Source organism: Lichenostomus cassidix, chromosome 3, assembly GCF_008360975.1.
Source record: "Lichenostomus cassidix isolate B80296 chromosome 3, HeHo_3.0, whole genome shotgun sequence".
NCBI classification, from domain to species: Eukaryota; Metazoa; Chordata; class Aves; order Passeriformes; family Meliphagidae; genus Lichenostomus; species Lichenostomus cassidix.
This window is the reverse complement of record NC_139483.1, coordinates 12703344-12715049: the sequence shown is the minus strand read 5'-3', so window position 1 is coordinate 12715049 and position 11706 is coordinate 12703344. Positions and strand designations below refer to the sequence as shown.

At 38.0% G+C, this 11706-nt stretch overlaps 1 long non-coding RNA gene across 3 annotated transcripts in view; it reads right to left on the bottom strand.

The window, feature by feature from the left end:
• Nucleotides 1-1989: 1989 nt before the first annotated feature.
• LOC146439104 (uncharacterized) overlaps nt 1990-11706 on the bottom strand; it is a 60872-nt gene continuing 51155 nt past the window's right edge. For 2 of the 3 annotated variants that reach the window (XR_014850669.1, XR_014850668.1), the window contains 2 exons: nt 6670-6803; nt 1990-5574 (listed from right to left, as the gene is read on the bottom strand). This is a non-coding gene — a long non-coding RNA (uncharacterized LOC146439104). The remainder of the gene's footprint in view (nt 5575-6669; nt 6804-11706) is intronic. The other variant, XR_014850670.1, reaches the window with a different exon arrangement.

Sequence of the window (11706 nt, the reverse complement as noted above, 5' to 3'; positions counted from 1 at the left end):
GCTTGTCAGACTAATGTGCAACCACAGGAATATTTGACAGCTCAGCTCCATCCATGGGCAGCTGCACAAAACTGGTAGGGAAAGAGGCAAAGGAGACCCTGAGCAGAAACCAGACTCTGAGCAGGGTCATTCTTTTCTATTTCTCATGCTTCTAATTTATAACCCAAAACACAGAAATTTAGAAAAGGATATAAAACAATTGTAGTATCTCCCTAGAACTGTTTGTGTAATATATGCCACCCAGTGCTACAGTCAGTGGCAGGAAAACAGTGAGCTCTGGTCTGACTAATTTTCTTAATAGCTTGGAAATTCCTTCTTTAGTGCCACCTCTCCTTTTTGAGCAAAAATAATAACATTTCCATTTAAAAAAATACACACACAAAACCACAAAAAAACCCCAACCCTGAAAGCAGAATAACTTGGGATCTTAGTTAAAACTTTAAAAAAAGAGAGAAAAAAAGGAAAAAAAATATGCTGTCCATAAGTCAAGTAAGAAAAAATACTTTTTTCTTAGAAGAAAAAAAAGAAAGTGGTAAAAGCACAGTCAAAAAACTAATGCAAATTACTACTCTGAGGTCCTTGCCTTTGTCTGCAAACAAATACTATCTTTGCTCAAAAGTACTGTGCTTATATGAATATTATTTAAAGTATAAAAATTTTGATAATGTAATGTTATAAAATATTTCTAAAGTACTTATTTTAAAATTAGTTCCCCAATATGGGGTTTTACTGATAATTATCACAGGTTATGATATTTACAGTTTCAATATTGTTGGAGGGTCTAAATAATATGGTCAAGGCTATTTCATGATTCTATAAATCAAGGATTGTTAACAAAACTCAAAGATAAAGAATTTTTCTTTTTAAATAACATAAATTTTGTGGTTGATTTGATTAAAGTTTATACAATAAGTTGAACTATCACTTTTAGTACTTTTAGCACTTTTAGCAAACCCTTTAGTAAGTGTGTTTGACTTAGACTAGACCTTGCAGGAATCATCAGCAATCATCAGCAAGAAATCATCAGCATCATATGAGGAAGGAAACTTCTTGAATGATGACATAAGTTGCAACATTAAAGAAGGACAACAGCATACATCCCAGTTTTTGAGACAACAGGACATGAATTAAAAATTCGCCTCTTCCACATGATAGTGTGACAGAACAAAAAAGGTTTGACACAAAGAAGACACACAGAAAATCCCTTTCACCACAACATGAATATCCATATAATTCATTTATTATATTTTTTTTCCTCCTTTCTCTGGATGGGAACATAAAACTCAACTTTACAACAACCTTCCCACTTTGTGGGGGCTAAGCCAGGCACACTCCTGAGACTGATGGGATATTTTAGGGCTCTCTGGCAGCTCTCTCCCTCGCCCAGCAATGCTTGAGGGTCCCACTGTAGTATGGAGACTTTACAACCCAGCCTAAAAACAAACTCCATAAAATCAAATATTTAAAAAAATAAATGATTCACAATGTTTATTGTGAATTGTAGTAAGGAAAACAGTTACAGGAAAAAAAAAGATACAATTCCTGGAGTTTTCCTGGAATTTCTCTGCATTAAGTGTCCATGCCAACAGTGACATGAGAAACAATTTAACTGACACCTACACTGGATGATTCACATAGGTCACAAATAGCACTGCTGTTTGCAAAATAAATAAAGCCATATACCAAAATAGACACAAATATGTGGGTTTTTTTTCTAGAAGCATCAACTCTTATTTTACATTGGCAATAACATCACAATGAAATCCATGTCTGTAGCTCAGATGGACATAGTGGAAGTTAAAGGCACTCAGTACCTTGCAGGACAGCACTATATGACACTACAACAAAGCATGATTTTTTCCTTTGTTTTATATAAGACTTTACATCAATGTGTCATTAATCACAAAGTTACCTGTTCTAAGATGAAAAGTTGTTCCACAGTACACAAACTGAATAAACTCTCTGCATGTTTTGTTACAAAACTGAATGAACTCTCTGCATATTCTGTTGTATCTCTCTACTGAAATTTCCCTGCTTCTCTGGATCAGTGCAAAGCCATATTAAAAGACACTGATTTGGTGACAAGATGGTTTTTTTCTGAAAAGGCCCAGAATGAGCAATGCAATTGCAGGGCTTGTCCTCCACTGGCAAGCACTTAACTAACATTGCACAACTGATGTGAAAACTTCATCTCAAAGGAAGAAAAGTTTACACACTCTGGTCTGAATACTTCTGTGGGCATTAATCTGGAGCTTCTCCTTCAAGAAGTATCAAATATTGTAATTTTTTTTCAGTTTAGTTTGCTTCCCTGTAATAATGGAAAGGAAAGACCAGGAGATCAGACAATTAGAGTGTTATAGTGATAAAATCCCTATAGAAAAGTTATTATTTCCCAGTTCTGGGCACAAATCACCTGCTTCCAAAAATAAAAAAAAAAAAAAAGAAAAATAAAAAGGAAAAGAAACAAAAGAAAAAAAAGAAACAAATGCCCTTGCAGCTGGTGGCAGTGAACTTAACAGAAGCAGCTACATCAGCTGCCATGACCTTCTCACAGTAAGCAGTGAAAAGGGCATCCAAAAGCAGTATAAACCATCTGCTAACCCACCAGATTACCGCAGTATTAACAAAAAGGCTCACCACGGATTTTCCAACTCTTTTTTTGTGGCAGGGAGAAAATAAAGCCCATGTTGCTGACTTGTGACTGTGTCACCTGTGGAGCAGAACACTGTGGAAGAGTGGGTGGCTACCACATCACATGGAAAACGCTGCAAGAAGAGTTACCCCGAGGTTAAGGCATGGATTTTGTAACTGCAGAGCCCTCCAAACATGATTCCATCTTTATCCTCAGTATGACCATGGAGTGCAGGCTGATCAGTGTCCATACTGCAAGCTACTGCTGGAGAAAATAAAGAGATGATAAAGCAAATATTTACACACCTAGCAGAAAGATATCATTGTATATATTCCCCAGTTTATTCTGCAGGTAGATCTGTGAAATAAGTTCAGTGCAGGCCCCAAAAAAGAGGGACTGCATATATGTGTTATTACTCAGGTTAGTGCTGTAGTCACAATGAGGAGAAATATCCCATTAAGTTTTTTGGAAAGTTGTTCAGAATGCAGCAATTGGTGTTTTGTAAAATAATTAGTGAGTTTGGGGTTAGCAGATTAGTTCTAGATTTGTGCCATGGAGATAAGATCAAAATTCACCAACATTCATTTTCTTGTGGTGGAAGGAGGAAGACAGGGTGGCTCTAAAATACTAACTATAAATAACAGAATATTCAAAGACATGGCAAAGGCCAAAATGTATCATTTATATCAATGGCTATGACACAACTGACGGAAAAAACAATTTGTCCCTCACTTTGAGCCCATCTGGATGGCCTGTGGAGGGGAGAGGAACCTGAAAATCACAGGAGCTTATTGGAGACTCATAATAGTAAAAGTGCAATGTTTGTATCTAAAATATCACGTGTTTTGAGTGCAATATTTATATATATAGATTATGTAATGTTTTCAAGAGGCCATTACCATCATGTCATTTCAAGCACTTGCAGAAGGAGTTTAACATTCAGCAAAGCCTCCATTCATCCCCACAAGTTCCATGGAGCATTTTATTCCCTCTGAAACCTCCTGTAAAAATGAATATTTATGTTAGAAAGGCAGGCAGCAGTTACCCACCCCACATCTGTGTTTCCTCTTGTTCCCAGCAGCCAGATCCAGACAGCCAGAGGTACTTAATAAAAACATTTAGAAAATACAGGTTTTCATCCTAGTAATTAGCCATCAGCATTCTCCATTTCAAGCCCTCATGCTCAAGGAGAACTCAGACCTGATGTCTCCTCACGACTTCAAAATTTCTCCTGGAAGTTGCACGTGGAAGGAAATATCCTGTGCTGTTTATAGGTTGTGATCTTAACAAGCTCATAAACATGTCTAGGACTGACTATAATTTATCTTGATTTAGCAAGTCAACGAGGATAAAGTGTTCAAAATAACTACTAAGTGGTCCTCCAAATTTCAAAGGTCAATTTTGGTTCCAAAAAGTAGTGGAAATTTTAAAGAAGTGTTGGTTTTTCACTGGAAATAATGATTTTTAGGGACAAAAACAAAGGCGTGCATTTCATACTAGCATAAACACTGGCATATTTCAGCTTTACATGCAGATCATGGAAAAAACTGCAATTCAAACACCATTAACCTTCACTTCTATGATACCATATTTTGCTTGTAGTAAAAGTCACTAATATACTACTGCTTTTGTAATTCTAAACATTAAAATATCTGAAGTCAGGCACTAAAAACAATCCTGAGCTTTCATTTGTCTGGATATTTTAAATGTATATTTTCATTCCTTTATGTTTTCTTTCTGACTTTTGAACCTGCATGACACACATTTTCCAAAGGTTCTTTGGCAGCCACAAGAGGAGATTTTCAGATGTTTTAAAATGAAAGTTGAAAGGCTTTCATGTTCCCATGCCTCCAGGAACTCATGCTTTAACAAACACATCAAATAGGCTGATGCTCATTATGGCAAGGTAAGTTTGTTGTTATACAGATCATAAAACACCTGCAAGAGGCATCTACATAATGCTAATATCTTGCTTAGATTAAAAAATACAAGTAGCTCTGGCAAAGCTTTTCTTCTTTGGTGTATATCCAGGTATTGTAAATCATACACTGTATGGAGATTAGCAATATTTTGGCTCTGCAGGATATCTTCTCATGACAAAATACCTTTCCAGGTTAGTATCAGGGAGACAGTAAAATCTGCCCTTGCAGATTGTGAAAAACAAGATGCCATTAACCATTTGTTTCATTGTGAAAACTTTAAGAACAGACTAAATGAAACATTTATTTTGAAACCATTAAAATAATACAGCATAGGAAGACAAAGCATGGAACAATGAAAACAGTTAAGCATTTCTATGTAAATTAAATTTATGCAAAACATGCTAATTGAGTGGCTGAGGATGGCCTAGAGACCTGTGTGCTCTACTATTGTGGCAAAGTTGGCAATGTGCTTTTGTTATCCGTACTAATATATCATTTTTCGAGCTTCAAGAGCATAAGTTACATTGAAGTTTCAACAGGACCAAAGGGCTCTAGGATAAACCCTACATTAATTATCACTATCAATTGTTTGGGAAATATGTGGAGGGCGGGGTGTGTGCAGATGTGCTCAACTTCCCTGGATTGTCTCAATTTTAACAGTGTGAAAAGAGCAAAGAAAACATCCTTCTCTGTAGTTTGGAGCAAAACCTTTGTTCAAAGCCACGAAAATCTTCCAGTGGTTTCCAAAAACGGGAATTCAGCAAGTGTTTGTTATGACTAGGCAGGGTTTGCTACATTTTTGCCACAATGAACAGAAAAGAGGCAGGATTACAGCAGAAGCTTTGGTGAACAAGGGATTTCATCGCACCTTTCCAGTCTCATTAGCTCAGCTAACAGCTTCTGCTTGTTAAGAGGCTCTGTGGGCAGCAGCAGCAGCAGCAGACAGAGATCCTGATGCAGAGGTACCTGCAGAGACCATGGCTCAGGCTGTCTCCTGGGCTGGAGATGACACTGCAAACCCTGGCTAGGGAATGTTCCAGTTATTTTCATTTTATTCCCATTTCATTGTGATTTTGTTTCACACACAGGCCAGTTTCACACCTCTAAGGCTCGCCTTTTGTACCACAAAGGAAACTGAAGAATTATCTGTCATATGCTGCTTCTACTTACATCCCTTTAACCCCCATTCAGGCAGGGTCATAAAGCTGTGAGGGGAAAAAGATGCCCTTCATGTTAGCAGCCCTCTGTGGCAGACTTTTCATTTGCTTCTATATTTAGTCATTTTGAGCAATAATAGAAACCGAAATTTCACTTCCTGGAATGCAGTGGCTGAAACATTTGAAATGTTTTTGCTGGAGGGTGCTGCTAGGACTTTGTGTGCTTTTTCCCCCTTTCTCTCCCAATCATGTACCCATTTCCTGCTGTACTGCATAATGAACATGAAATGTGTTTTTGAGGGATATACAGTCAACAAGCAAAACCTCCAAGTTGAATAATGAAAGCAACAACACCTCCATAGCTGTATGTACTCATGCATTGCCTTTGCTCTGCCACTGAACACAAAATCTGTTTGATTAAAGGAGGTGGATTTCATGAAGTCCCACTGTGGTGCAAGGCTGAGCTGTGCAGGAAAGCTTTGGGGGTTCAGCAGAGATATCTACACACACTCTAGCACAATGGAGGCTGTGTTAAAGAATTAAGGAGTCACAGAATCACAGGATGGTTTGGGCTCGAAGGGACCTTGAGGAGGTCATCTAGTTCCACCCTCTGCCTTGGCCAGGGATGTCTCTCACCAGACCAGGTTGATCAAAGCCCCATCCAGCTCAGCCTTGAACGTTTTCAGGGATAGATTATTGTCCACCACTTCTTTGGCAACTGGTTCCAATGCCTCAACCAAATAATTAATTTCTTCCTTATAGTTAATCTAAATCTACTTTCTTTCAGTTGGAAGCCTTTCTCCCTTCCTCTATCACTATATGCCCTTGTAAAAATCTCTCACCAGAGTCCCAGTAGAAAATCACAAGAATAAGGGAACAGATCCGTTTTTCCAGAACTGGATCAGTTAGCAACTTAAGCAAGCCTCTGTTGGGTGGTGCAAAGGGAGAAAATTTTTACCTTCTCCAGACAGTAAAAGTGACTGTGGAGAATATATTTCTGTAGTAATAGTTCTTGTCCTTTCTTGGACATCTGAGTCAGACAGCACAAATTTTCTTTCTTCCTTGAGCTCTCCATGGAAGACCACCTAGGAGCTACAAAGCAGATACAATACTAGCCATTAAAAAAAAAAAAACCAAAATTACTTCCACATACCTTCTCCACATTCACAGCACTAGCTGGCATGGAGAAGTTTAGGTTTTTCCTCCTCATGGGGGGGTCATGGCAAACCTCCTGCACAAGAACTGCATGTTCTCGCTGTGTAACAGCTGCCAGCTGACAAGATGTCACAGTTCAGGGGACAGTGCCACAGTTTCATGTCAGTTTGCATAATGTAAAATAGCTAGTAAGAAAGGAGAACATGAGTGTGCCACTTAGACAAAAATCTTCATGTGAAAACAAGGGTTGGCAAACCACAGTAGCTATTACAATACAATATTCTCTTACCAATTTCCTTCTGCAAAACTGAACCTAGAACCAATGCTGTAGTTACAGGCTGAGCTGCATAATCTGAGCTTGTCAGCTTGCTGTGCCTTGCTGCCTGTGGCTTTTTCCTTTTCTCATGCCTGAGAGAAGGAGGATGATGCACCAGCCAGGTTTCCAGGACACATCATCCAAGAAACTGGATCCGTTCCTTTCAGTGCCAATGGGACTGGAGCAAACCATGCAGACCAAGCCTGGAAGTGACAACAGGAGCCAAGACATTTCTAAATATAATTTTATCACTGGGACCCTCAACAAAGATAGTGGGACCCCCATTAACAAAGATTGCTCTCTGTGCTCCAATGTCCAGTTTGTACCATGGGCAAGAAAGCAAGTCCTACTTCATAGATATATTGGGGAATTTAATACATTAAAGATGAAAATTGTGATGTATGTACCGACACAAGTTTCATGTAGCAAGGCTGAGGTAAAATAGACGTAATTAAATTTGACACCTATATACAAATCTCATAGTGTGTGTGACAAACAATATGGCACTGAAGACTTGCACTCTTTATATTTTTTATGTGCTTATCTCTGTGAAATATTAAAACGTTGCTCAGACATGAGTCTAAAACCTTCCTGTTTGCTCTCACTTTATACTTCCTTGATTGCTCACAGCAAATAGCTTGTCTGGTTTACATATTTTGACTTGTTTTTGTGAGCACATGTGAGCACATGAAAACACAACATTGAGTCAAAACTTGCCAGGTCCACATGCTGTTTTCAGAGTGAAAATGCACGTGGCCAGCCTGATCTCCTGCTGTGCTGAATTTTATAGTAATATCTGTACCTCTTTTAGGTATTTGTTACTCACTTGCATGAGCTTTCCTCATGGCTGACTGTTTCAATTTTAACGCTGAAAATTCCTCTCAGGAAAAATCTCCATGGAGATTTTAACTATCAGGATAAACACCTTGAATCAACCAGGATTTTCAAAATTTGGGGTAGTGTACAGATCAGAACAATGTGGTACTTCTTTTTCCTTTTTTTTTTCCCCTTTCTTGTGAGAATGAATTGAGTTCTGTCCTTAAAACTGCTCAGACTATTTTCAGCATGTAAATGATCATCCCTAGGAGTAATGAGTTCATCTAATTAGTTCTTAAATTCAGGAAATTATGTGTCAGTGTGTCCTACACTGTGCTTCAAAGAATAACAGACTTGTGTTTTGTCACCTTTTTTATTGCTTGTATTTTTGTTTGGGGGTTGAGGTCTTGAATAGCTAGTCCAGATTTTTTTCCCTGTGATATTACAGAATCATTTAGGTTGGAAAAGATCTTTAGGATCAGTGAGTCTAACTGTTAACCAAGCATTGCCAAGTCCATCATTAAACTGTGCCATTCCAAATGATCACTTCTCATTTGAAGAAAAAAACAAAGGTTGATCTTTTGCTGTCACCAACTTTCTACCAATTGGAAATATTCGATGAAAACAATGACTGATTAAAAAAAACCATAATTAGCTAAATTATTAAAAAATAGGAGGAAAATAGGAACTCTCTTGTCTGGGAATTTTTGCCAGAAAGAAACAGTCCCTAGGTTGGATTTGTCTGAAGGGTAATTACCATTCCTTTATCACTTCTTTGCATTTTGACAGGTGCAAGGGTAGTGCCTTTGACAGTGACCCCAATTCCTTACACTGCACTTCTCTTAAGCTTTACATCTGCATGGGATCATTTTCAAGATGGAATAATGAAGTAGCAGGCTTAATTATATTTTGCGAATTTTTACCTCATAAAGTTACCACCCACCTCAGGAAGCAGAGTAGACTGAATTGGTTCTATAAATCTTGATAGTTTTAAGGTTTTAGTTATTATTTTGAATTCGTGAAGTCTTAGAAAGTTATTTACAGTGGGATGTGGTGCCTAAAAATTCCTTTTTGTGTTCCTGAAGACTGTAAGCAAACAAAGAATTGTTACAATCTCATCTCTGCTTTGATAGAATTGTAAGTGTTGTCCAATTCTGCCTTTGCCAAAATCTTCTCACTACTCTGTATGTGCTCTGCCTTTATTTATATGGGAGGTAGGCAGTGATCCTGTCTTTCAGTATGGAAAAACTCTTGTATTTATCACCTTGAAACCTTTAAAAATAACATGTGTTCTTGATGAATGAAATGGGGGGGAGAAAGAAAAGAAGAAAAAGGAAGAAACAAAAGTCATTCAAATTTTGTCTTAGAAAAAAGCAAGCCCAAATCAAAATGTTTATAAAATTACCACATTTATGATGCAAATATGTAAATAAATACAAAATCTCACCAAGGGAACCTTTTTCTACACTGATTTAGGAATCTCCCACATTTTAACTACAGGGGTTTTGTGCTCTATGGTAATAAAGGAATGTGGAAATATTAATACAGTTGGGCAGAACGGGATTGACCCTTCTAGACCCAGGATGAAAATCTCCCAAATGTCACAAAGAGCCTTCTATGCCAACTCAGTGTGACCCTTCTGGTGTTTGGTGAGCTGGAACTGTCACTCTCTGAGGATTTTCCCTTGGACTTTGTTCAGGAAGGAAAATTAGTCAAGGAAGATTAGGACACTCCAGACTGCAGAAATTGTCTGAAAGCTCAATGAAAATATAAACTGACCTGGTTTTTTTCAGATTCTAAGAAAGAAGGCTGTGAACTACTGAACACAATTCAAAGGGAAGAACTGATTTTTATCAGTTGATGTCTCCAAACAAAAATTGGGTACTTTTCCCCAGAATAGTTTTTAATCTGACACGATTTAGTGGTAAAATAAACAAAATATTATCTTTTATGCCAGATATTAGACTAGATATGCATCCAGTTTTCACTGCTTTGCCATTATCTAAGGATTTCTGAAGACAAAGTAACTCATTGTGAGATGCATCATCTCCCATCACTCCGGCAGCACTCAGGTGCAAGTCTCGCATTAACACTGATGCACAGCTTGACAGTACATCCAGAAAAACTGAACTGTCATTAAAACTACTCCCAAGTCTGTAGACAAATGAGTGACAACCAGATTTCTGCAGCTGAAGTGCCCAGGTATCTTAGAAATCCAGGTTAATGATAGAAAGACGACTTTTGGAAGGTGCTGACTAAGAGTGAGTGGCAGCTCCTGATTCTGGAGTTCTGAGTCCTTCCCCTTTCTGGTAAACTGATGAGATTCCATTCAAGGCAAGGGAGTCAGAGGGGGTTTTGTTGTCATGTTGGGTTTTTTTTTTCTTTCTTTTAGCAGTCAAAAAATTGTTGAAACAGTCATTTTCTTCTTACTGTGCTTTATTTTTATCTGACAGTGTAGCAGCAGGAACTCAGGGAATCAGTGTATTACTTTTCTTTTTACATGCTACCTTATATAGTGCAAGTTCCCTGGGATCTGATGGTATTAAAAAAAGAGACAGGGAAAAGAGTCAATGGGACAAGTGACAGAGGTCTTTACTGAAGGTGACAATTTTATCTTGTGCATGAAAAATGATTTGAAAGTTCTCAGTTACCTGAAATCAGCATTTGGTGTCTGCAATCCCAACAGACACATGCTATTAGATCCTGGGAGGAGCAAGAATATTAGTCCTCAACACTGAATAAAGCAAATTCATAGGCAGTTTTTAGGATGGCACTGAATTCAGTTGAAAGGCAAGGCTTGATCTACCAGCCTCAGCTCTGACATATGATGAAGAGTAACAATTTCTGGACAATTCTATCATCTGCCCCACTTCCATGCCCAGCCCCTACTCACTTGGGCTATTCAGAAAACTGTTTGGTTTACAAACACCTATGAAAAATAAGATACTGGAGCATTGATTAGTGATAATCCAGTGCAAAACTAGTTCATCAGGTGCAGAAACATTTTCAAACCTGATGAAATTGTTAGCTTGCAGTAGAGCAGACAGATAGATTATTTTTTATTGCTGCAGCACTAAGAAAACTCAATGTGAACAGACTTGTTTTACATGGATAAGTTTAGGCTATCCACACTCCGAGCGCTAAATGTCATCCTTTTTGTCCCAGATAATAAATGAGAAAAATGTTCACGTTTCAGCACAGTAAAACCATCATGTAGAGAGTACAGAGTGGGCTGGAAATGATGACTTCTGTAATTAAGCCAATACCAATCACACAGGAAAAGGGAAATCCTCCCCTTCCCTGACTGTGCTAGTGGTTATGGATGCACTGGTTTGAAAAAGGCTTTGTTACAGGAAAGCATTAGGACTTTGCTCCATAGGATGATACATTGGAAATATGGCCAGCTCTTGCTTTGAAGGCAAGGTCAAATTTCTTTTTTATGGGGTAAGATTAAAGTGGTTGTGATTAAGTTGCCATTTCAAAATGAAGCCTCCTGAAAGGCCCCTGGTTTTTTTTCAGTATAAATTTAGATCTCACACAATCATGGTAAGCTCTTTCTAGCACTTAAATTCGGCGAGATTCTGTGCTGGAATTTTGAAATCCACTTTTCATTTTCAGTGTTCTGGATCTTAATAGACTATCACAGCCGAAACTTTCTAACATCTGGAGTCTGGAAGGGAGAAAATTGTCTTAATCTATATTCTAATA